Below are 24120 nucleotides of genomic sequence, written 5' to 3'. Positions count from 1 at the left end.
GCCGGCTCTTTCCAAGGTCTGGTCTCCCCAGCAGCTATGTGAGGTTGATCTCATGTAGCCCATTTGACTGGGCCACGGTAGCCCAGACATTTGATCAGCAAAATTCTGGGTCCGTCTGGGCGGGTGTCTCTGAATGCGTCACATCTGCATCAGTAAACTGGGTAAAGCGGCCCAGCCTCCCCAGGGCGGGGGGGCCTCCTCCTATCTGCTGGAGATCCAGACGGAACAAGAAGGCTGACCAAGGAGTAAGAAGGCTGAGCGGGGAGGTCAGTCTTACGCCCTGGGACCCCGGGTGAAACACCAGCCCTTCCAGGGCCTTGAGCTTGCAGCTTCTGGCCTGGAACTTACGCCATCAGCTTCTGGGGGCCCCAGCTGGCCAATGGCAGACGGGGACTTCTTGGCCTGTGTGAGCCAATTCCTTATAGTCTCTTGGATGTACAAACAAAGACAATTTGTGCGCATGGATGTCTGTATAAACATGCACATATATAAATGTTTTATATATAAAATCTCCACCCTATGGGTTCTGTTTCTCTGGAGATCCCTAATACAAGCTGGGTCACATGTCACCCTGTGTCTAGCTCAGACAGGACACTTGATGCTCGGTGGCATGTGACAGTGTAGAGCTGCTCTCCATGGCTCACAGCGGACAGAGGACAGTGCATCCTGCTCATGATGGGGCCAGAGGGCGAAGGCCTCTGGGAACCGCTCAGCAGCACCGGGCTCAGCTCTCAGGCTGCAGGAGTTTCCTTCAAGCTCAGATGACAATGGCGACAAAGCCTCAGTGCTGCACAGTGACTGGCAGGTCACCTGGGTGGCTTGTTTGGCTCTCTTAGCAACTCTGGCAGCAGACTTTATTAGGCCCATTCTGCAGAAGAGGAAACTGAGCTTTCTGGGGCTGCAGGGGCTCACCCCAGGTCTCACCTTGTAACAGAACTGAGGTCTCGGCTCGAAGCTCAGCGCTCCCTGCAGGGGACACTGCAGCCGTGACACAGACAGACTGTAAGCTCGCTTCTCCTGTGAGTGGCGCTGCTCTCACTCGAGCCCAGCATCGGGGCTATTTTCACACCACCTGGCAGTGGCCCCAGGAGCAAGACCTACACTGACAAGTACAGGGTCGCTGTCACCCTGGACTGTCTCAGGACGCGTATTGAGGATGTGGTGACTCTGGCTGTGCCACTGCCAACAGATTTGTTTCGTTTTTACCCAGAAAGAAAGTGACTGGTACGAAGGCCTCACCCAGGAGCTGGGTCCAATGGCTCCAAGATGGCACGAGCCATGGTTCCTCCGAGCTGAGTGACAGGTGTTGCTCAAGGAGAGAACAGGTATGAGGGGCTTTCTCAGCAGGAACGCAGTGGTCAGACAGTCCCGCTACCGCACTAAAGCTGGGAGAACCCAGGCCCTTCCCCGACATGGGGGACATGAGGGCATCTGGCTGATGCCCTGCAGGCCCAGCCCCAGGGCAGCCAGGCAGCACAGGAGCAAACACCAGTTAGAGAAAGGGCCGTGTGAGCCCTCTGCTCAGGGCTCCCCTCCACGTGGGGGACCCTACGCACCAGCCCCATGAGTCATATATACTAAATTTATGAACACGTATGTGACCTGCCTTCAACTCAAACCACTGAATCCTCATAATGGAGAAAAGCCTGGCGCAGAAGACACTCGGAAGTTATTCTTCAAAGGGCATCAGCCTGGAGCCAGACAGCTGGCGTTCACACCAGACCCAGATGCTGTCCAGCTGCATGTCGGGGAGGCTCTGCCAGCCGCCCCACTCAGCGCAATGGGGCCAGTGAGCACGGGTGTCTCCAGGGCAGTTGGGATGAGGAAGTGGATGCAGGTCTGCGTGTGCAGCAGCCGGGACGGAGACAAACATGCAGCTCGGCCAACACACGCAACCGCTGCCGACCAGCACAGCCCAGTCCTCCCCGCGAGAGGGCCCACCGTGGCTGTCCTCGAAACACAGGCCAGCAGAGACACACTCAACACGAAGTCACCCTTCGGACCAAGAGCCCCAGCCCCCAGAGAGGGCGGGGAGCTCCTGTGGCTCACCTCAGGGTCCCTGTTCCCTGCCCACCCCCTTGCAGCCCTGACCTGCATCCTGGCTCCTGGCCCCTCCCACTCAGAGCTCAGGCCTGACCCCAGGAAGTTGGGGCACAAGGGTCACTTCTGCACTTCTGACCTCCTGCAGTAAGAAATGGTCCCCCATTCCACAAGGGCAGATTCTCACTGCACACTCGGCATTTACACGAACCAACTATGCTAATTTCAGCTGTGATGATTAATAACTACATTTTAAAGGGAGATACCTCCCAGGGTGAGGTCTTTGGGGGAAAGTGCTTGCCTGCAGCAAACGTCCTAATGGGACTTCGACAAGAATAACTCCTCGATGTCCTGATTTATTTACTTGGGGGAAGAATAAAAGCCTCTTACTCAGTCCCTAGGTTTGGGCCTGAGCCACCTGCAGCCTAATGCGAGAGACAGGCCCCCCGGGCCTCCCAGAGACTCATGCTAAACACTGGGCATGAAGCTACCTTTTTAGATGGTTCGCAGAGTGGAGCATGTGGCCCAAACCTGCTTCCTGCTGTGCGAGCCTGGACAACTACCTTAACCTCTCTGATCCTCAGCTTCCTTTCCTGTCTATGCCCTGGAGATCAGGTGGTCGGGAGATGATGTGTAGCAGGAGGTCATTACCGTCCTTTCTGTTCCCTGTGGTTCAGTGCATCTCCCAGCAGGGCTGCCTGCGTGGGGTGTGGGTGGCCCAGGCACTCTTAGAGACTCAGCCTGGGACTCCCCCCAGCCTGAACCACCACCCCGGAGGTGGGCTTTGCGGGATGTCCCCACCTGCCTGTTTGCCGGAGCAGCTGCCAGGCGGGGCTTCTCATCTCTGAATCCAGAGGCCTCAGGCTGGGCCGCACTCCTCCCCAGGCCCCTCCCTCCCTTTGGGGTCTGTGGCACCACACCCCTGGACAGCGCACCCCCTTCTGTGTCTCCTCTCCACCACTCTAGACACGTCCATCAGGGTCTCCAGGCCAGGCCTCCTGCCTCAAGAGGGGCTCACCACCTAGGCCCTCCCTTCCCCTCCTCCCACCCCCAGGTTGGCAAATCCTGACCTTCCCACGTCCGAGCCCCTGGGCAACGTGCCTTTGTGGTACCTTCCCACCCCAGAAGCCGGCCTGGCCATATGACCTGCTCTGCAGGGAAGGGCGGGGATGCTTTCCTGCACGTTGTTTTCAGGAGAGACTGCAGCAATCCCAGCCATTCTGCAAAGCCACTGGGCACATGCTGGTCGGCCAGAGCACAACACCAAAGGCAGCCCCCGTGCCAGGTGAAAGAAGGGCTGGGGGAGCAGGGGGGTGCGGCCGCCATTCCCTCTGAGGCACAAGCTGGGTGTGTGGGGCAGCGGCCCCACGTCCATCACGTCCTGAGGCACAACCACTGGTGGTCCCCTAAGCCCACCCAGCATGGCAACAAGGCCGGCTGATCCCAGGCAGGGCAGGCGCCTCTCCCTGTGCAGTGGCCAGGGCACTGCTGCCACCCGTAACAGCAGCAATTCCCAGCCTGATTCTCGGGTGCACCCCAGAATGAAGAGCTGGGCACCTGTGTGGCCTAAGCTCCTTGGACACTCCGATGCAACCTGTCCTCAGACCTGCTCTTGGGAATCGTGGCCTGTCCTGGAACTCGCGGCATCTGCTTCTGGGTCCTGCCTCTCCCACAGCATCCCCTCCAGGCGTCCCCTTCCCTTCCCTGCCTCCAGGGCCAAGCCAGACGCCAAGACTTGGCACGGAGCCTCCTCACCTGCCGCTGGACACAGTAAGCCGCCAACAACCCGCGGTGGGCCTCCGAAGCCTGCCGAGTGCGGCTGCGTGCGGCCTCCTGACGGCCTCCTCTGCACCTCTCACCAGGTGTTTGTCCTTCCTTGAATTTTCTGCCATTTCTGAATTTTTTTTTTGCCAGATAAAAGCAAGCACTCATGCCTGGTACACAGCCCCACTGTCTGCCCAGGAGCCGGTCAGGGCGGCAGGCTGGCCTCAAGCGCTGGGACAGAGGTGGCGCCACAGGCACCCCGCGAACGCACGTGGCAAACGCTCCTGTCAGGAAGATGGGGAGGAGGGGCTTTACGTTTCCAGTCTGGGCATGCCTGACTTTGGGGGAAGTGGAGCCAATCATGTGTCCCCCGTACCTACATATGCCCAACACAGCTGCCTGACTCCAGGCCTTGCAGTGCTTTCTGGCGAGTGCAAGGCCTGGTCTTCGGGTGTCTCTGGCCTCCCCACGCTGCTCCACCCACTGGAGAAGGCAGACTCCCCTGGGCCTCCATCTCAGGGAGGCCTCCCCCACGCTCCCTGCAGACATGCTGCCCCTTCCCATGCGGGGCTGGGTGTATGTCCCCACTGGGTGGAGAGCTCCCTAGGGGCGTGTTCCCTCCTGCAGACTGAGCCCCCCAGTTGGCCCAGCACAGAGTCAGGCAGGCAACAGGAGCCCCAGGGCTGCTGACAAATGACTGAGGGCCCTGGCTCAGCGAGGCTAAGAGGCTCTGCAGTGGAGTTCCCAGGTGAGGTGGAGGTGGGGGTGGGGAAGAGGGTCGTGGGGGTGGGGAAGAGGGTCATGTGGGCTCACAGTGGCCTACCCACACCGTGGGCACTGAATGCTTGAAAGTGAGCAAAGACAGCACATTTGTTCAGATGCACGAGCTCCCCTAATGGATGACAAGGCTTGGCTGGATCTTGGGGGAACCCTCACAGCAGAAAACATTAATAAGAGATAAAGGCTTGGCTTTGAAATTGAAATTCCTTTGCACTCTTCATCAACTTCTTGGAGATAACTGTGATTCAGATTGGTTTTTCCAGACCTAATCGCTTTGATGTTGCTAATTAAAATATGAAAGGTGATTAAGAACTTCTTTTTTTTAATTTGGGAAGATGTATAATGAGTTATGGATTTGGGCGTTTGAGCCTATTGTGCATTTTCATCATTTTGTTAAGGAGGGGAAACTTTACAAAGCTAAAGAAATCTGGAGGCCCCCTTGGCAGAGATGACTTCTCTAGTGAACAGAGGCAGCTGGGGGTGGTGCTCTGGCCTCCACTGTCAAGTCCAAGCTCCTTGGTGTGGGTCAGCTCGGGAGTGCTCTGGGGCAGAGCTGGGCACAGGACTGGCATTCACACACTCAGTCAACACTGAAGGAACACTTGTGCATGCCTGGCCCTGTGGCACTGCCCTTCCCTGGGACCAGTAAGATTCCCGTCTTTCCCTCCCTCCAGAGAGCTGTGTGGGTTTCCCTCCAGACAGGGAGCTCCTCACACAGCAGGATGGTGTCTCTGCTGCCGGGCAACTCAGCTCTGGCACAGGCCTGGTACCTGGTAGGCCGCATACCAGGGAGGGAGGCAGGAGGCTGCCTGGAGAGACAGGTGGCTACAGAGAATCACAGCTGAGCGCAAGCAGAAGCCACTGCTGCCGGAACCGGTAGGAATGCTTCAACAGTGACTCCAAAAAACGTCTGGAGGCTGAGTGTGGACAAGCCTGAGAGTGAACAGCTCCAGGGGCCCAGTTAGGAGGCCTGCTCCCCTCACACTTCTGTGGGTTTTACCTACAGTAAACTTATCTGTCAGGTTCTCACAGTGAAGACTGGGGAAAAACCCTCTTGTGGTTGGCATATGGGAGGGGAAAAATAACTTCTGAAATATGACAGACATTTACTGATCACCTACTGTATTTCCAGCTCTTGACAAGACACCAGGGGAGGGGACTGTGTGGCCCTTGCTCCCACATCTGTGCCACCAGCTGAGGAAGACCTCCCCCAGCTCCCTGAAGTCAGGGAGGCCATTTCAGAGGAGGAGGGGGCCAAGTCAGTCCATGAAGGGCGAGCAGCAATAAGCCAGGAGGAGGGAAGAAAGGATGACACATGTCAGGCAGAAAAACAGACATGAGCTGGTGGAAGGAGAATAAAACCAGTAATGCCCACTAAAAGGGACTCAAAAAGAGTCAACCAGATAAAACCAGAGAGCAAGAAAGGATTCACGGGGCGAATCAGTTAATCAGTTGAAGTTCCAAAGGCTGGGAGTGACTTAGAAGGCCCAATACTCCCCAGATAAAGAAAAGTGTCAGAGCGCAGCCCATGTCTTCATTGTACCAATTAGATCACGCCAGTGTAAAATCTACTTAGCCTGCAAAAAGGCCCAGCTTATTCTTTAACTTAATCTATATGCTGTTTTTTCCTCTTCCTCCAGCCCCTTAATCAAGTAACTTTGTAACCAGGGCAGGAGACAAACCTGGGAAATGTAAACAAACCTATGTGGACAAAGAATGCTGAGATCCAAACCAGCTCAGTCATCTAAATAACCCTATTCTTAAAACAAAACTTCAAAGGAACTATGAATCACATGTATACATCATGCCTTATGCTGACTCCTACCCAAAAGGCCCTAGAAAACCCCAGACCCGTAAGCACGCCTCCCCTCTGAGGCTGCCTGCACTCGCTTTTCTTCAAGTGTGTCACTCTCTCTGTTCTACTCCAGATAAGTAGGAAGAGCTACTGAGAGCTCTGATTTGGGCTCTGATCCCGTCGCCTGGGTGACCAGACAGGCCTACAGCTCTATAATCATGCTCTTTAGTAGCCTGTCTGAAAATCTCCTTTCTTTGCCTTTGGGAAATTCTCAGAACATAATCTCACTCTGTCCAGTGCTCTGCGGCTCCCCTAAGTCCTGAAGCAGTAGGTGGTAGGGACTTAGTTCCCACGCTGTGCAGATTCAAGGGGACACTGGACACCAGGTGAGCCTGGCTTCAGGAGTCGGCAAGGGATCTGCCCAGCAGTTCAAAGAGCGTCCCTTCCCTCCCTCTGTTTTTCTTTCCTCTCTGCTTTATTTAGGTAAACCTGCCTTTGTCTGCCTTGACTCTGGCCACTTCTCCCTTAGAGTGGACTCAAATACAGCTCTCATTCTGCTTTGCTACGGTGTCTTGCCCTTCAGTTCTTTGTTGCGGCCCCCAACACACAGGCAGAATTACGAACAATACTATCAGCATACACTTTCCACACTGATGAAGCCATCCAAGTCTGGAGTTTGTGGGGGTGGGATTGTGTCCCTGGACCCCCTCCACTAGGCTGACCCCTTCTCCTTGCTCAGAAGCACTAACCTTTAGGTTGGGGCCATAGCAGTTATGACAAAAGACTAGAGTGAAATATCCATTCCATTCTTGGCTCTAGAGAGTTGGTGTGTGAAGTCATAATTGGCTCAGGACACAAGGGTCTGCAGAGACATGCCCTGATGGGACAAATGCTTGCATTTTCACATATAAAGCCTATACTAGGTGCTACATCCATGCAATTAATGTTGAGTTTTTACACTAAACAAGTAAACTGTGCCCACAGCTGGTCATTTCTGGACTGCTGTCACCATCTCACCAGCTCTCACAGATGTGGCCTCACTCTGTACCATGTATGTCAAATCAAGCCAGAAATCGGAGAAAGACAGTTCTTTAAACAGCAGGTATCCTCCCCCCATGCTGGGTTTACAGCTCATGTCAGAGCTGCCAAGCATGAGTATGATTTAGATTAAAAAGACCAGGGTGGTGTATAGACAAACAGATGCCAACCAATTCGTTTCAATTAATGGTGTAACATTCTCACTGTTATTGAAAGTTTAGACCATATAAGACTACTCAGTGCCTAATCACTTAACAAATAAATCAAAAATAAATGTGAGTTAAAAAATAGGTGGTGTTCTGACTAGAAGCAAATGTCCTAGAATTTAAAGCTGAGAGAATCCTCAGAGACCTTCCTTGAGCCTCTGCCTTAGCTCCAGGACAGAGCCGCCACCGGGCTGGCTCTCCTGGCTAATGATGCCCCACCTTTTCTCCTCACACCTCCTCTACTTGCTCCCCCATCCACACACTCAGCTGAGGGCCTTGCTTCTACTTTATTGAGAAAAGATGAGAATAAAGAACTTTCCAGAAGGTACCACCACCACCACCTCTCTACCCGCCATCATGCAGCAAGTCACCTTCTCTCTAGGCACTAAGGGTCAAGGGCCCAAGCTCCTGGCCAAGGACCTCTGCTTCCTCCGCCTGCCCCACCACTTGGATGAGCCCAAGGTGATGCAGCGCCCGCCCGGACTCCCCCCTCTGGTCATCCTGAGGCTGGTCCTGAGCAGGAAGTGCAGGTGGTGGACAATGAGGTGCCCACAGAACCACAGGGGGGGCACTCTTGTCCCCCATCCTCATACCTGGGCCAGCCAACCCAGTACGTACGTCAAGAGCCTGGTGACGCCGGCCACTGATTAGGGTCCCTCACAAACCACGGGGCTCCAGAGAGCGGGACCAGTCCGGCACCTCCGATCCTGACCTGTTCACTCCAGCCCCTTCAGCCCCTTCCCCTCCGACAGCAGAAGAGGTTTCCTAACCATGTGGGGCACACGCCGGGTGCCACGGCAGCAGCTTCCTGACTCTTCTCCCCCACCACTAAGATACGAGGGACGAGACTCCAGGACCACTGAGAGCACGAGGCGGCTTCCAGCGCAGGCTCCAGGCTCGCGATCCCTCCGCAAAGCGGCCCCGGTCAGCGAGCCGCCCCGACGCCGGGCCGCGGGCGCTGTCCGCGGTGCTGAACCGACGCGGTCGCAGTCTTCCTCCCTTCGGGACGTCGGGCTCCACCCCGCCTCGCCCAGGAGAGGGCGCTAAGCAGTTTTTGCTTCATTTGCAAACTTAACCTTTGTTAAAAACAAAACTAAAAATGGGGCCTTTACACTACTAATTTAGCAAAAAAGCAAATTTGCGACACGTTTCACAATTTACACAGCTGCTTTCGTTCACTTTTGACCATTCTGTCTTGTATCCAAAAGTTACACTTTTCTCCTCGGGGAAGCTGGAGGTGCCCTGTTCCTGGCGGTTGGTTGTGTGGCCAAGGACACCCCTGTCCCGTCTGCCTCTGCACACACTCTCACGGTGGGTTTCACTCCACACCCACAAACTCATTTATAAAACATGCATGTGCCTTATTCAGTACTGAAGAGATATTAAAATACTAAAATGTATATATAACATTTAAAGAAGAACAATACCATCTGTGCAGAGAACCCAGCTTAGAAAATGAACATTAGTTTTGAAACATTAAGGGCAGCCTGTGCCCTCCCACTTCTCCCCACCTATAGGTAACTATGATTTTATATTTATCATTTCCTGACTTTCCTTTACAGCTCACCAAATGTGTTTATCAAAATATAGTTTTGTTTTACGTGATTTGGACTTTATATAAATGGAATCACACCAAAGTATTCTCCTGCAACTTGATTTCTGGACTCAACTTCACATTCCTAAGGTTCACTGTTCCTGTTGCCCTGGCTCACCCCTTTTCAGTCGTACAGTGAGTGCATGTACCAATTTATTCATTTAAACTATTTATTTATCTCAGTCCTCACCTTGTTTTGCTTTGGCTGCTGGGAATGTGCAGGTCTCCTGTACACCCATGTAGGAATTTCTCTAAGGAATAGACTTACAAGGGGGATTTCTGGCCACAGGATACGTGTATCTACCTTCAGCTTTACTGGGTGATTTCAAATTCTCCAATTTCTGGCCCACAAGCACTGCGTTAAGAGTTTGGGCTGGGCTGCATGCCCACCAGTCCTGGGCACTGTCAGCATTCTCTATCGCTGTTAATCTGGTGAGGAGGAAATGGTCTCTCACTGTGCTTTTCATGGGCATCTCCCTGACACGGGTAGGGCCAAGTGTGTTTTTACATGTTGACTATTCTTTCCCTCTTTGATGTAGGCTTGTCCAACCCTCCACTCCTGTAGGAAGGCTCTGCACCATAGTTTCATTGCAAGGAATCAAACCCATGTCCTTTGGGGGACTGGCCAGGCCAGTGTTCTGTGTGGACATGCCCAGAGCCTCCAAGTGAGGCAGGCCCACCCACCAACCCACAGGGTACCCCACAAGGAAGCATATTTTCCCAGCTTACAGCTAAATATAAACATAGCCACCACCACCATCCCTCATAACAATAATCCTTTAAACTCTAATCACACTCTAAGTTCAGAAAACCATTTTCTCAAGCTGTACCCGCTTCCAGCTCCCCCAGCCACACAGCCTCAGCAGCTCTGGACTGACAGCCCCCTTGGACAGACCACACCCGTCTCACTCTGCTGTCCCTGCAGTGCCGGGTCCAGGCCTGGAGTCCAGAGGATCCTCCTGACAGCTGTGAGGGACTGGCAGGAGGCGGTCTGGTGGCTGTCCCTCCAAACAGCCCTGGCAAACGCCTCAGCTGAGGGCAAGTCCCCCTGTAATGCCAGGGAGGGCAGCCATACTACAGAGGCTGCTGTGGTCTCTTACGTGCATGGTAGCCGGGAGGGGCCGCTGCCACTGAGCCATGAGAACGGCACATGCTGTCTGCCTCCTGCAGCCCTCAGAGGGCAGCAGGGGGCCCAGAGACATGGTCTCACTTCTGCTCACTTTCCCCTGCCTCTTCCTCACTCTCACCCAAAGCAAGCGCTGTGTTTCCCACGCCTGGGTCTCCACTAAATCCGGGTCTGCAGTGGGCCCGCCTCCCCCTCATCTTTCAGCTCCATCCCATCTCAGAGGCAGCCTCAGCATCCATCACCACCTCACCAGCGGGCTCTGTGCTTTCAGAAACTATCTTACTACAGCCTCTGAGATGTGCCCAGTTTACACTGTCCAGGCCTCCAAAATATTTCTTAGCATTTGCTGCTTTTTTAAACAACTGAGGTGGAATTCAGGTAACATAAAAATAACCACTGTAAAGTGAACCATTCAGTGGCATTTAGTACATTCACAAAGTTGGGCAACAGCACCTCTTTCCAGTTCCAGAACATTCCCATCACTCCACAACAAACACTCGGCTTTTCTCAGCAGGGTATTTGCGCCCTGGTGCCCCCACTGGAAGCCCGGGAACTCCTGGGCATCAGGGCAGCCTTGGGCGTATCCACCCCATCCCTCATCCTTGTTCCAAGTCACTAACAACATGCTGAGGCAAATGAGTAAAGATGGAGCCACACAGTTCCTAGTGTCTCCTGTCTGTGCCCAGCACCTTACAGTGTCACCAGGCATCCAGCATGTCAGCAGTGTAACTGGGGGTGTCTTGGCCCCAGCGCAGACCCTGGTGTTGGAGAGAGCCTGCTGAGAACCTCGGTGAATGGGCCTGGAGGGCTGTGCTATGATGGCCTGAACAAAGTCTTGCACAAAGCTGTGCTGACTTCGATGGTGCCACATCAGGGCAGTGTAGAAGGCCCCTGCTCCCCAAACGTCAGGCCTGCTACCCCACCAAACCATGCAGTCACTTTACAGCATGCAGGCAGGTCCGCACATATGTCTCTGTGAAGTGACTAATGAGCTGTTACTCAGACTTGCTGACAACTAGGCCAGGGTCCCCTATCCCCAGGGAGCCAAGTCCCCTCACAAGGGTAAAGTGCCCTCCCAGTCTAACCTGGGACCAGGAAGTGACATCTGTCACCCTGCACTGCCACCCAGAGTCATCAGCACAGCTAATTACCACTAATTGTAATATCGTTTCTGTCTTGCTGCTAATACATTTAGACTTGCTAATCAAATCAAACCATTCTACCTTGCCATGCTTTCAAGTAAACGTTTCTGCAAAGCGAGAAATAAATAAATAACTTCCTAGCTTTGTTCTCTCTTCTCTGTAGCTGCTATCTGCAGAGACATGGGCAGGGAGTGTCAGTGGAGGGCATTTGTCTCTGGGACCCAAGGCATAGAAGAAATCTAATGAGGGACTAGCCTTCACTGTCCAAAAGCTCTCAAAGAGAGCATAAGAGGTACCTGGGGACTGGGAGGGAAGAGGGGGACCAGGCAGGCGGGATGGGGGGAGCGAGGGAGACCAGAGGCTGGTGAGCACATTTCCTGTGTCATCTCCACACTCTCGGGGACAGTGTCTCCTTGGCGCCTTGCTGGATAGGTGGCTTCTTCTTGGGACACCCTCAGACTTCTGAGCGCCCACCTCTCACTCACCAAGCTACTCTGCCCTGATCTGTTCCCAGACCTGGCTACAAGCTTGTGGAGGGCAGAGACCCTGTGTTGTCAGTCTGTCCTCCCAGCCGAGGCCTGGCACATGGCAGGTGCTCAGGAACCACCATCACCCTTAAACCAAGGAATAAGCAAGCCCAACCATTACCCACATCACTCTCCTGTGTGCAGACGAGAGAACCGAGGCACTAAGGGACACTAAATGACTGCTGGGCATCTGTGACCAGCGAAGAGCAGGACCCGAGAACCAGTCCCAGGCAGGTCTGGCTTTCCATCTGTGCTCCTCCAGAAATGGGGTGGAGGGGGCACTGGCTCCTCTGTGGCCTGAACAAGAGCTACCCAGGGACCGATATGGAAATGGGAGGGTTACAGGGCGCACTGCTCAAGGACACACTGGGGCGATTCTGAGCATTCTGGAGTGGAACTGACAAAAGGTTGACCATGAATGCAACTCGATATGAATGTGCCCGGTTCCTATAGCAATCCCGCTCAAGAACGGACTCACCGCTGCACATCCACTCTGCTGCTGTGAAAGGGCTTGTGTGCACCAGGCGGCTGGGACCGCAGAGCCATAGCCCTTCTGCCTTAGTGAACACCAACTCCCAATCACCCTACCCACTTCGAGAGGGCAGGGCTGCGGCAGGGCCTGGCCTCATCAAGTCGCTTCCCCACTGCCAGCCTACGTTTTTGCCCAGATGACAGGAACTCCCCCGGAGGCCCAACATCTCTGTTTCTTGTGAGCCGCTGTTTTCCTCAAGTGAATGAGCAAACGAAACAGTGAATCAACAGACACTTGGGGAGGAAGGAAGAGCAAGAACAGGCACCAGCCCTGACTCTGAGCAGCCATATCCTCACCATCACCTTCCGGCGAGCCTATGAGGCTGATGCTACCAAACCCATTTCACAGATGAGGAGCATGAGGCCATCCACCCACTGTCAGAGGACACAGGGCCACCTGCCAGGTCTGGACAACTCCAAACTTGTGCTCTTCCCACTTCTGCCCAGGGCCAGGCAGGCCAGCTGGCCCCCCAGCAAACACCCGCTGCCCGGGGCCTCACAAGCACTGCTTCTGCTGAGCAATACCCGCACGGCTCACATGCATAACTGAAAAAATGAGACGCACATGCCGCATCAAATGAGGCTGTCAATTTTAATTAATTTCAGACTTTGTGTGTTTCTGGCAATTATTTGTAACAAGGTTTACAGAGGGCATTTAAAATTAATTGTGATTTTTATCTAGAAATCAATGCTTATTTTTTAAGTAGCTCATTAGGGATGAGTATGTATTACAGGAGCAGCAGGCTCTGTGTCAGGAAGGAGGCACCTGGGGCTGAGAGGAGAAGCTGGCAAGGGAAGATGCCTAAACTGCAACGATGAGATCAAAGCCAGCAGAATCATGAACCGAAGCTCCAGAAGATAAAACAAAATCTGATTTGGACTGACCAAAGGCAAAAGAGGGGGGCAATCTATTTAATAAACTTAATTGGGAAGAGAGAGCTGGGCTCCCTTTGCTTGTCAGCCTCGGCTGGTGCCTCACAGGGAGGTCCCGCCGTCCGGCCACTTGGCTTCCGGCAGCTCGCTGACTCGGGCAGAGGCTGCAGTGGTGATACCATGAGTGGCAAAGACCCCCTGCATGGAACCGGGGCATGACTGCAAGGGTTACCCGCAGGCATCAGCAGATGAGCTCAGAGACCCAGGACACGGGACAGGGGGCCCAGCCCTACCCCAAACACCAGCCAAAGGACAGGTAATGGAGGCTTATTAGATTACCTTTTGTACTTTGTTTTTTACAAAAATTTGTAAAGAAATATGTTTTAAAATTCACCCCAAGAAAGACCAATGCAGACAAACAGAACTGTCTAAATACCAATCACATAAAATATAACTGAAAACAGTCTAACATCACAGACTATTTACACAGTTAGCCTGCTTTCCTCCTTTACCCGTTTACATGAAGGTAGCACATGACTAAAATACAGTATGGCCCTCTGAGTTAAAATAATAACACCAGTAATCCTTGCACAGGCCCTTACAGCTTATAAGTTTATTATTACTTCCATTATAACCTAGGGAAACAGGTTCAGGAAGTTTCCTTCCCTTACCCAAGGGTAAGTAATATGAGGACCTGGAGCTGGGCCCCTCTCCCGTGCCCCATCTCCTAAATCTTCCCCTGAGGTTAGCAAAGCATGACAACTATCACCACCACCACCTCCACCACCACCATCTCCATCATCACCACCACCATCTCCACCACCACCACCACCACCACCATCACCACCATCTCCATCACCACCACCATCTCCATCACGACCACAACCACCATCTCCACCACCACCACCACCATCTCCATCACCATAATAATCACCATTATCATCACAAAAGAGGAAAGGGGCTAAGGAAACTTGCTGTGTTTTATAATGTGGCCAGAGAAAGGGTTATCGTCACCCAAAGCCTTGGTTCTCACACTTCAGGGGCTTCAGAATCTTGTGGGAAGCATGTCACACACACACTCCTGGGTCCACTGGTGGAGCTGCTGGTTCTGCAAGTATGGAATGACACCGATTCAGAAGCCAACAGTCAGCAGGGAGGGGCGGAAGATGGAGGCGTGAGTAGAGCAGCGGAAATCTCCTCCCAAAACAACATATATCTATGAAAATATAACAAAGACAACCCTTCCTAGAATAAAGACCAGAGGACACAGGACAATATCCAGACCACATCCACAACTGAGAGAACCCAGCGCCTCGCGAAGGGGGTAAGATACAAGCCCCGGCCCCGCGGGAGCCGAGCGCCCCTCCCCCCAGCTCCCGGCGGGAGAAGAGCAGGCAGAGCGGGAGGGAGACGGAGCCCAGGACTGCCGAGCACCCAGCCCCAGCCATCCGGGCCAGAGTGCAGGGCGCTCGATACTAGGAAAACAGGGCAGCAAGAACAGTGAGCGGGCACTGGAGGCTGGGCGACAGAGGGCATAAGAAAAGCACGCGACCATTTTTTTTTTTTTTCGCTTTTTTGCTGCTTTGTTTTGGCGAACGCTTCTTGGAAGTCTTAAAGGGACAGGGACCCCAATACTAGGGAAACAGGGCAGAAAGACCGGTGAGCAGAGGCCTGAGGCTGGCACCGGAGAATAAAGAAAAACGAACGACCACCTTTTTTTTTAATTAAAAATTTTTTTTTTTTTTTAATTAAAAAAATTTTTTTTCTTGTTTTTTTTTTGTGGTCGTTGTTTTGTTTTGGCGGGTGCTTTTTGGAAGTCTTAAAGGGGCAGGGCGGGTCACTTAATCCAGAGGTAGGGAATCCGGGGATCTCTGGGCACCCTAACCCCTGGGCTGCAGGGAGCAGGGAGGCCCCTTACGGAGATAAATAGCCTCCCAGCAGCTCCTGCTCCAGCGCGACTCCACCATTTTGGAGTAGCTGCCCGAGCCAGGCCACGCCCACAGCAACAGCGGAGATTAACTCCATAGCAGCCGGGCAGGAAGCAGAAACCCTGTCGGCGCGCAGCTGCGCAGCACATGCCACTAGAGGTCGCTGTTCTCCCAGGAGAGGAGGGCCACAAACCAACAAGAAAGGAAGTCCTTCCAGCCGTCACTCGTCCCAGCTCTGCAAACTATTCCTATCACCATGAAAAGGCAAAGCTACAGGCAGACAAAGATCACAGAGACAACACCAGAGAAGGAGACAGACCTAACCAGTCTCCCTGAAAAAGAATTCAAAATAAGAATCATAAACATGCTGACAGAGATGCAGAGAAATACGCAAGAGAAATGGGATGAAGTCCGGAAGGAGATCACAGATGTCAGAAAGGAGATCGCAGAAATGAAACAAACTCTGGAAGGGTTTATAAGCAGAATGGATGGGATGCAAGAGGCCATTGATGGAATTGAAATCAGAGAACAGGAACGCATAGAAGCTGACATAGAGAGAGACAAAAGGATCTCCAGGAATGAAACAATATTAAGAGAACTGTGTGACCAATCTAAAAGGAACAATATCCGTATTATAGGGGTCCCAGAAGAAGAAGAGAGAGGAAAAGAGATGGAAAGTATCTTAGAAGAAATAATTGCTGAAAACTTCCCCACACTGGGGGAGGAAGTAATCGAACAGACCACGGAAATACACAGAACCCCCAACAGAAAGGATCCAAGAAGGGCAACACCAAGACACATAATAATTAAAATGGCAAAGATCAAGGACAAGGAAAGAGTGTTAAAGGCAGCTAGAGAGAAAAAGGTCACCTATAAAGGGAAACCCATCAGGCTAACATCAGATTTCTCAACAGAAACCCTACAGGCCAGAAGAGAATGGCATGATATATTTAATACAATGAAACAGAAGGGCCTTGAACCAAGGATACTGTATCCAGCACAACTATCATTCAAATATGACAGTGGGATTAAACAATTCCCAGACAAACAAAAGCTGAGGGAATTTGCTTTCCACAAACCACCTCTACAGAACATCTTACAGGGACTGCTCTAGATGGGAGCACTCCTAGAAGGAGCACAGCACAAAACACCCAACATATGAAGAATCGAGGAGGAGGAACAAGAAGGGAGAGAAGAAAAGAATCTCCAGACAGTGTATATAACAGCTCAATAAGCGAGCTAAGTTAGGCAGTAAGATACTAAAGAGGCTAACCTTGAACCTTTGGTAACCACGAATTTAAAGCCTGCAATGGCAATAAGTACATATCTTTCAATAGTCACCCTAAATGTTAATGGGTTGAATGCACCAATCAAAAGACACAGAGTAACAGAATGGATAAAAAAGCAAGACCCATCTATATGCTGCTTACAAGAAACTCACCTCAAACCCAAAGACATGTACAGACTAAAAGTCAAGGGATGGAAAAACATATTTCAAGCAAACAACAGTGAGAAGAAAGCAGGGGTTGCAGTACTAATATCAGACAAAATAGACTTCAAAACAAAGAAAGTAACAAGAGATAAAGAAGGACACTACATAATGATAAAGGGCTCAGTCAAACAAGAGGATATAACCATTCTAAATATATATGCACCCAACACAGGAGCACCAGCATATGTGAAACAAATACCAACAGAACTAAAGGGGGACATAGACTGCAATGCATTCATTCTAGGAGACTTCAATACACCACTCACCCCAAAGGATAGATCCACTGGGCAGAAAATAAGTAAGGACACGGAAGCACTGAACAACACAGTAGAGCAGATGGACCTAATAGACATCTATAGAACTCTACATCCAAAAGCAACAGGATATACATTCTTCTCAAGTGCACATGGAACATTCTCCAGAATAGACCACATACTAGGCCACAAAAAGAGCCTCAGAAAATTCCAAAAGATTGAAATCCTACCAACCAACTTTTCAGACCACAAAGGCATAAAACTAGAAATAAACTGTACAAAGAAAGCAAAGAGGCTCACAAACACATGGAGGCTTAACAACACGCTCCTAAATAATCAATGGATCAATGACCAAATCAAAATGGAGATCCAGCAATATATGGAAACAAATGACAACAACAACACTAAGCCCCAACTTCTGTGGGACACAGCAAAAGCAGTCTTAAGAGGAAAGTATATAGCAATCCAAGCATATTTAAAAAAGGAAGAGCAATCCCAAATGAATGGTCTAATGTCACAATTATCGAAATTGGAAAAAGAAGAACAGATGAGGCCTAAGGTCAGCAGAAGGAGGGACATAATAAAGATCAGAGAAGAAATAAATAAAATTGAGAAGAATAAAACAATAGCAAAAATCAATGAAACCAAGAGCTGGTTCTTCGAGAAAATAAACAAAATAGATAAGCCTCTAGCCAGACTTATTAAGAAGAAAAGAGAGTCAACACAAATCAACAGTATCAGAAACGAGAAAGGAGAAATCACGACGGACCCCACGGAAATGCAAAGAATTATTGGAGAATACTATGAAACTAGCCTATATGCTAAAAAAACTAGCCTATATGCTAACAAGCTGGGAAACCTAGGAGAAATGGACAACTTCCTAGAAAAATATAACCTTCCAAGATTGACCCAGGAAGAAACAGAAAATCTAAACAGACCAATTACCAGCAACGAAATTGAAGAGGTAATCAAAAAACTACCAAAGAACAAAACCCCCGGGCCAGATGGATTTACCTCGGAATTTTATCAGACATACAGGGAAGACATAATACCCATTCTCTTTAAAGTTTTCCAAAAAATAGAGGAGGAGGGGATACTCCCAAACTCATTCTATGAAGCTAACATCACCCTAATACCAAAACCAGGCAAAGACCCCACCAAAAAAGAAAACTACAGACCAATATCCCTGATGAACGTAGATGCAAAAATACTCAACAAAATATTAGCAAACCGAATTCAAAAATACATCAAAAGGATCATACACCATGACCAAGTGGGATTCATTCCAGGGATGCAAGGATGGTACAACATTCGAAAGTCCATCAACATCATCCACCACATCAACAAAAAAAAAGACAAAAACCACATGATCATCTCCATAGATGCTGAAAAAGCATTTGACAAAGTTCAACATCCATTCATGTTAAAAACTCTCAGCAAACTGGGAATAGAGGGCAAGTACCTCAACATAATAAAGGCCATCTATGATAAACCCACAGCCAACATTATATTGAACAGTGAGAAGCTGAAAGCATTTCCTCTGAGATCGGGAACTAGACAGGGATGCCCACTCTCTCCACTGTTATTTAACATAGTACTGGAGGTCCTAGCCACGGCAATCAGACAAAATAAAGAAATACAAGGAATCCAGATTGGTAAAGAAGAAGTTAAACTGTCACTATTTGCAGATGACATGATAGTGTACATAAAAAACCCTAAAGACTCCACCCCAAAACTACTACAACTGATATCGGAATACAGCAAAGTTGCAGGATACAAAATCAACACACAGAAATCTGTGGCTTTCCTATATACTAACAATGAACCAACAGAAAGAGAAATCAGGAAAACAACTCCATTCACAATTGCATCAAAAAAAATTAAATACCTAGGAATAAACCTAACCAAAGAAGTGAAAGACTTATACTCTGAAAACTACAAGTCACTCTTAAGAGAAATTAAAGGGGACACTAACAGATGGAAACTCATCCCATGCTCGTGGCTAGGAAGAATTAATATCGTCAAAATGGCCATCCTGCCCAAAGCAATATACAGATTTGATGCAATCCCTATGAAACTACCAGCAACATTCTTCAATGAACTGGAACAAATAATTCAAAAATTCATATGGAAACACCAAAGACCCCGAATGGCCAAAGCAATCCTGAGAAAGAAGAATAGAGTAGGGGGGATCTCACTCCCCAACTTCAAGCTCTACTATAAAGCCATAGTAATCAAGACAATTTGGTACTGGCACAAGAGCAGAGCCACAGACCAATGGAACAGACTAGAGAATCCAGACATTAACCCAGACATATATGGTCAATTAATATTTGATAAAGGAGCCATGGACATACAATGGCGAAATGACAGTCTCTTCAACAGGTGGTGCTGGCAAAACTGGACAGCTACATGTAGGAGAATGAAACTGGACCATTGTCTAACCCCATATACAAAAGTAAACTCAAAATGGATCAAAGACCTGAATGTAAGCCAGAAGCCAACAGTCAAGCGGCAGGTGCTAGGGGACCCTGAGTGAAGGTCCAGGCAGGGCCTGAGTTTTTGCAAAGCCTGAAAATATTGTAGTTGAAAATAACAAGTCACCTAAGAGTTAAAATATACATCTTAAGTATGATAACCAGCAATGAAGTCAGTGGAAATGCTCGGCATGAATGTTTTTTTTTTTTAATCTCACTCCACAATTCATTAGCTGAGTTTGTAGGACTGTTTATCTTGTTCTTTTTCATTTAAAGTTTTAATTTTTAAGAAAAACCACAAATCGTTTTCTATTCCTGGGATTTTCCCCCCCCAGAACCTTGGTACTACTCACTGGCAGCCAAGAGAACTGTTGGCTCAGAGAGAACAGGAACAGACAGCTTCCAAGCAGCCAACCTGGGACTTCTCAGACCCACTAAGTGACAGCGAATGTCACAACGATAACCACAGAACAGCAAGACATACTCACTAGGAGAGACGCTCTGAGCCTCACAGTCTTTAAAAGTAATGTTGGCAACATTTTGTGTTTCTGTCATCTTGTTATTAACTCTGTAGAAGGTTCCCAGGAAGGCATCCGGGTACACAAGACAATCTGTCACTTGGGTATACACTTCAGTGACTTCAGAACTTTTAAAAGCTTTTTGCTTCACCTTTACACACACACACAAGCATCTTTTCTTTAGGGACAAGACGTAGCAGCAGAAACATTTCCATCAAATCTACAGTTTCAAAGGCATGTCCATGCCCACTACTCACTAATGAAAATGGAACTTGAGCACCTATGTGTCAGGTGCAAACCACACCCCTTACTATCTTCATTTTACTGTGGAGTCTGATCTGCCACAAAGCATTAAAGCCAAGACTGGCCAGGCGCCCGGTACACACTGGGGGCGGTGCTTCCTCGCAGGGTGCTGCCGTGATGGTAAGGTAACCTGGAAAACAGTCTCACACCTACCAGAGGAAGGGGGCCACAGGTGGTGGCTGCCATCGTCATCACTGACACTACTGTCACCATCGCCAGCAATAGCCCCATTAGCGCCGTGATCCCCATCACCACCACCACCAGCATCCTCACCACCGCCGCCGCCTCCATCACCATCACCTCCACTGGGACCATCATGACCACCAATGACCCAATCCAAAGGAATCCAGAGGTGCCTTTCTTGAGGGTCAGGAGATGATCTGGGCCTTGGGGATGAACAGGATCTTGTTAAAGAGGGAAGGACCATCCACAGGTATTCAGTGTGTCCGGAAATGGTCAGTGGTTCTGTCGGGAGACGAGGCTGAAGCGATCTGAGGCCAGATAATGAAAGGCCTATCCTTCAATTGCAAAAAAATTGTTGGATCTTCTTCCTCAAGTCAACGACCAGTGGGTCTGCAGCTGGGGGCAGAGGGGGTTCCAGGCCTGCATGCTCGCTTCAAGCAGAGCAGCTCCTGCCTGGCTCCCACCCGGGTGAGGCAGAGAAAGCTGGGCGGCTCCAGCTGTGGGCAGTTGGGGGTTGGATCTTCTTCCTCAAGTCAACGGCCAGTGGGTCTGCAGCTGGGGGCAGAGAGGGTTCCAGGCCTGCATGCTCGCTTCAAGCAGAGCAGCTCCTGCCTGGCTCCCACCTGGGTGAGGCAGAGAAAGCTGGGCGGCTCCAGCTGTGGGCAGTTGGGGGGTGTTACCCTCGGCCCCGGGAAGAGCATGAGGGCTGACCTCAAGAGAGAGAACCTCAGCAACAGTGTGGAGGCCAGGTGCCGGAGGTAGGGGGCAGCCAGGAGGCTGTGGGCACGTTCCAAGTGACAGCCGCTGGGAAGTGAACCAGGACAGCAGAGGTGCGGGAAAGTGAGAGAAGTATTTAGGAGGTGAAATTGGCAAGATGATGGGGAGTTGGGGTGGGCCCCCTGGGGGAGGTGGCATCTCAGAAGCTGAGCATGGGAAGAAAATGGCTTGGCCTAGAGACATGAAGACAAAGACACACTTCTCGGGGTCTCACTGTGCACAGGCTCTGTGCTGCATCCATGGTACCCACCATTCTACCTTGTACTTTGAGGTCTATGAGGCAAGCACCTCACAGGTGAGGAAACAGGCAATAAGGATGGTTGGTAACTTCTCCAAGGTCACAAGACTTATGTGGGTCACACATGGGATCTGAGAGTTGAACCATGGACAGCTGCTCAGGGTCAGGATCTAGAGCAAGAAATCCCCTGGTCCTCTGGCCCCTTGGAACACTGATGGATGCCATCGCTGGGCATCACGCTGTCCCCAGGCTACTACACAGCTAGCTGTTCTCCAAGGTGACAGGAGCTCCCTGAGGGCAGGCAGTGAGGCTCACAGTCAGTACTCAATCCTATGGAGTACCCCCACACCCCCGACACACACACACACACACACACACACACTCCAGTGTCTACTGGTCCACGGATCATAAAGGTCTCCTCAGGGAGTGGAGGAAGAGATGGCAGAATGGAACTGACAGACCTCAAACTAAGGTGCACCTGCAAATTCATCACAGGAGGTCCCAGACCTGAGCTGAAAACCAAATCCTTACCCATCAAATTTTCATTTTTTTTCCACGTGTGTAGTGAACACTCAAAGAGGCCGTCACATGAGGGGTCAGCCCTTCCTGAGTGGGCTTTGGCTCAGCCCTGGGGGAACTCTGCCCTTGGAGAGGGTGCGGCCCTGAGTAAGAGGCCCTCCAACCGAGCAGCCTCGTGGTCAGGGCTGCGTGCAGGGTGCTCCATCCCCGAGCCGCTGCGGCTCTTCTGGGGCGCTGGGAGCCAGCGTGGCCCAGGGGAGATGGAAAGCCTTGGGGGTCAAGCAATCTGGGTGGGGGTCTGAGCACCATCACCCAGTAGGTGGGTAACTTGGGAAAGTGACTTGGCTGCTCAGGGATAAAGTGGGTATAAAAGTGCCTCCTAGAGTCACGTAGAAGCTTCTGGAATCCTGGCGCTGCCCCTTGCTTGCTGTGGGCCTTGAGCAGGTCACTTAATCTCTCTGCTCCTTGGTTTCCTCATCTGTAAAATGGGGAGGATCATATCATAGAGCTTCCCAGAGAGAACCAAGTGCTCCCTCCCTGGAGCTGCCCATCACCCCAAGGGCTGCGGGATGACTGGATGCAGCCATTGACGGCATGCGCTCTCCTGATGTCTTTCTCTCTCACAGGCCCCGGCTTGTTTACATCCACATCCCGGCATTTGCTGATGGCAGGGACCTTGTGAATTGGGAGGGACAGACAGAGGAGTGGGGGCTCGGGACAAACAAGAACCTCTGGGGGTGAAGACGACTTGTTAACGACAGTGGTGGTAACAGCAACCGCAGGCCACCTCCTCGTTGCAGGCCTGTCACGGCCACAGCACACAACAGTCACTCACTGAACACTGGGTGAGTGACGGATGTTTACTACAGTTCTAAACTATGGCACTTGGTTAAAGAGTGACTGAAAATGCTTCCAGTAATGAGAGGAAAATTCTACAGGCAGCAATGTCCTTAGCCGGCCAAGCCACCTGTCCAGTTCCTGCTGTGTTTCCAGGACCAGCAGGGATTCAGGGAGGGGTAGGGATGGCAGCCCTGCCCCCTGCAGCCCCCACTCAACTAGTGATGACCAGGGAAGCAGAGGGCAGGTACGGGTCCAATGACACAGAACAGAGGCTCTGTGGGGCGGTGGGGGGCACTGCCTGAAGGATGGACCATTACTCCCTGACCCGCCGGGCCTGCTGGATTTGGGAGCTGGATGGCACACATGCACCCAGGCAGAGGGAGCAGGCAGGAAAAGTTCCTACAGGCCAAAAAGCTCATGGAAGCAGAGGTGGGACGGGCACCCGGTCTGTCCATTCCGGAGGCCACTCTTCCAGCTCCTCCCGCTGCCTCCTGGCCTGGGCTCCAGAACCTGCAGGGTAAGGGGTGCAGGGGTGAAGGGCTGAGCAGCGGGCTTGCCTAGAACCAGCTACACAACCTGGTGGGATCACATCTCCAGCGACGATTGTTAGGTACCCTCAGGGCCTCTCTGCTGTCAGATGTGGACGTGACCTGCTCTGGCCAACAGAATGGGAGCAAGAGCGGCACTAATCTCCTGGTCCTCTGGCCCCGTGGAACACTGATGGATGCCATCTCTGGGCGTCACGCCCTGTCCCCAGGCTGCTACACAGCTGCTCTCCATGGTGACAGTGAGCTCCTTGAGGGCAGGCAGTGAGCAAGTGCAGAAGCCTGCGGCCTGATCACTACAACATCACAAGACTTCTTGGAGCAAAGCCCACTGTGCTCGGGCAGCTGGGAACTGTGTGCAGACGCAGTGGGTCTCTTCACTAGGGCAGAAGGGGCACACAGCCCCCTCCTGATCCACTCTGTGGGGGAAGAATTCTCAATTGTTTATCTACCAACTGGCCCAGCACCTCCTAACCTTGCAGGACTGCTCAACTCTATGTGCCATAAGCAGGGGTCAAAGTAATAAAGGGCCTGGAGATGGGATCCCGTGGCTTTTCCCTGTGCCCTTGTGCCTTTGGGGGACATGAGCTGGAGTCCGCGTAAGGCTTCCTGCCAAAGGAGGGGCTGCTC

At 51.3% G+C, this 24120-nt stretch overlaps 1 protein-coding gene across 2 annotated transcripts in view; it reads right to left on the bottom strand.

Annotated features, from left to right (window-relative positions):
- The window catches only part of PHF21B (PHD finger protein 21B), an 88092-nt gene that overhangs the window by 46913 nt on the left and 17059 nt on the right, over positions 1 to 24120 (bottom strand). The window lies entirely within an intron of this gene.

The sequence above is a fragment of the Manis pentadactyla genome, chromosome 10 (assembly GCF_030020395.1).
Source record: "Manis pentadactyla isolate mManPen7 chromosome 10, mManPen7.hap1, whole genome shotgun sequence".
Taxonomy (NCBI): Eukaryota; Metazoa; Chordata; class Mammalia; order Pholidota; family Manidae; genus Manis; species Manis pentadactyla.
Note: the sequence above shows the minus strand (reverse complement) of the source record. Positions and strands in the feature narration are given on the sequence as shown.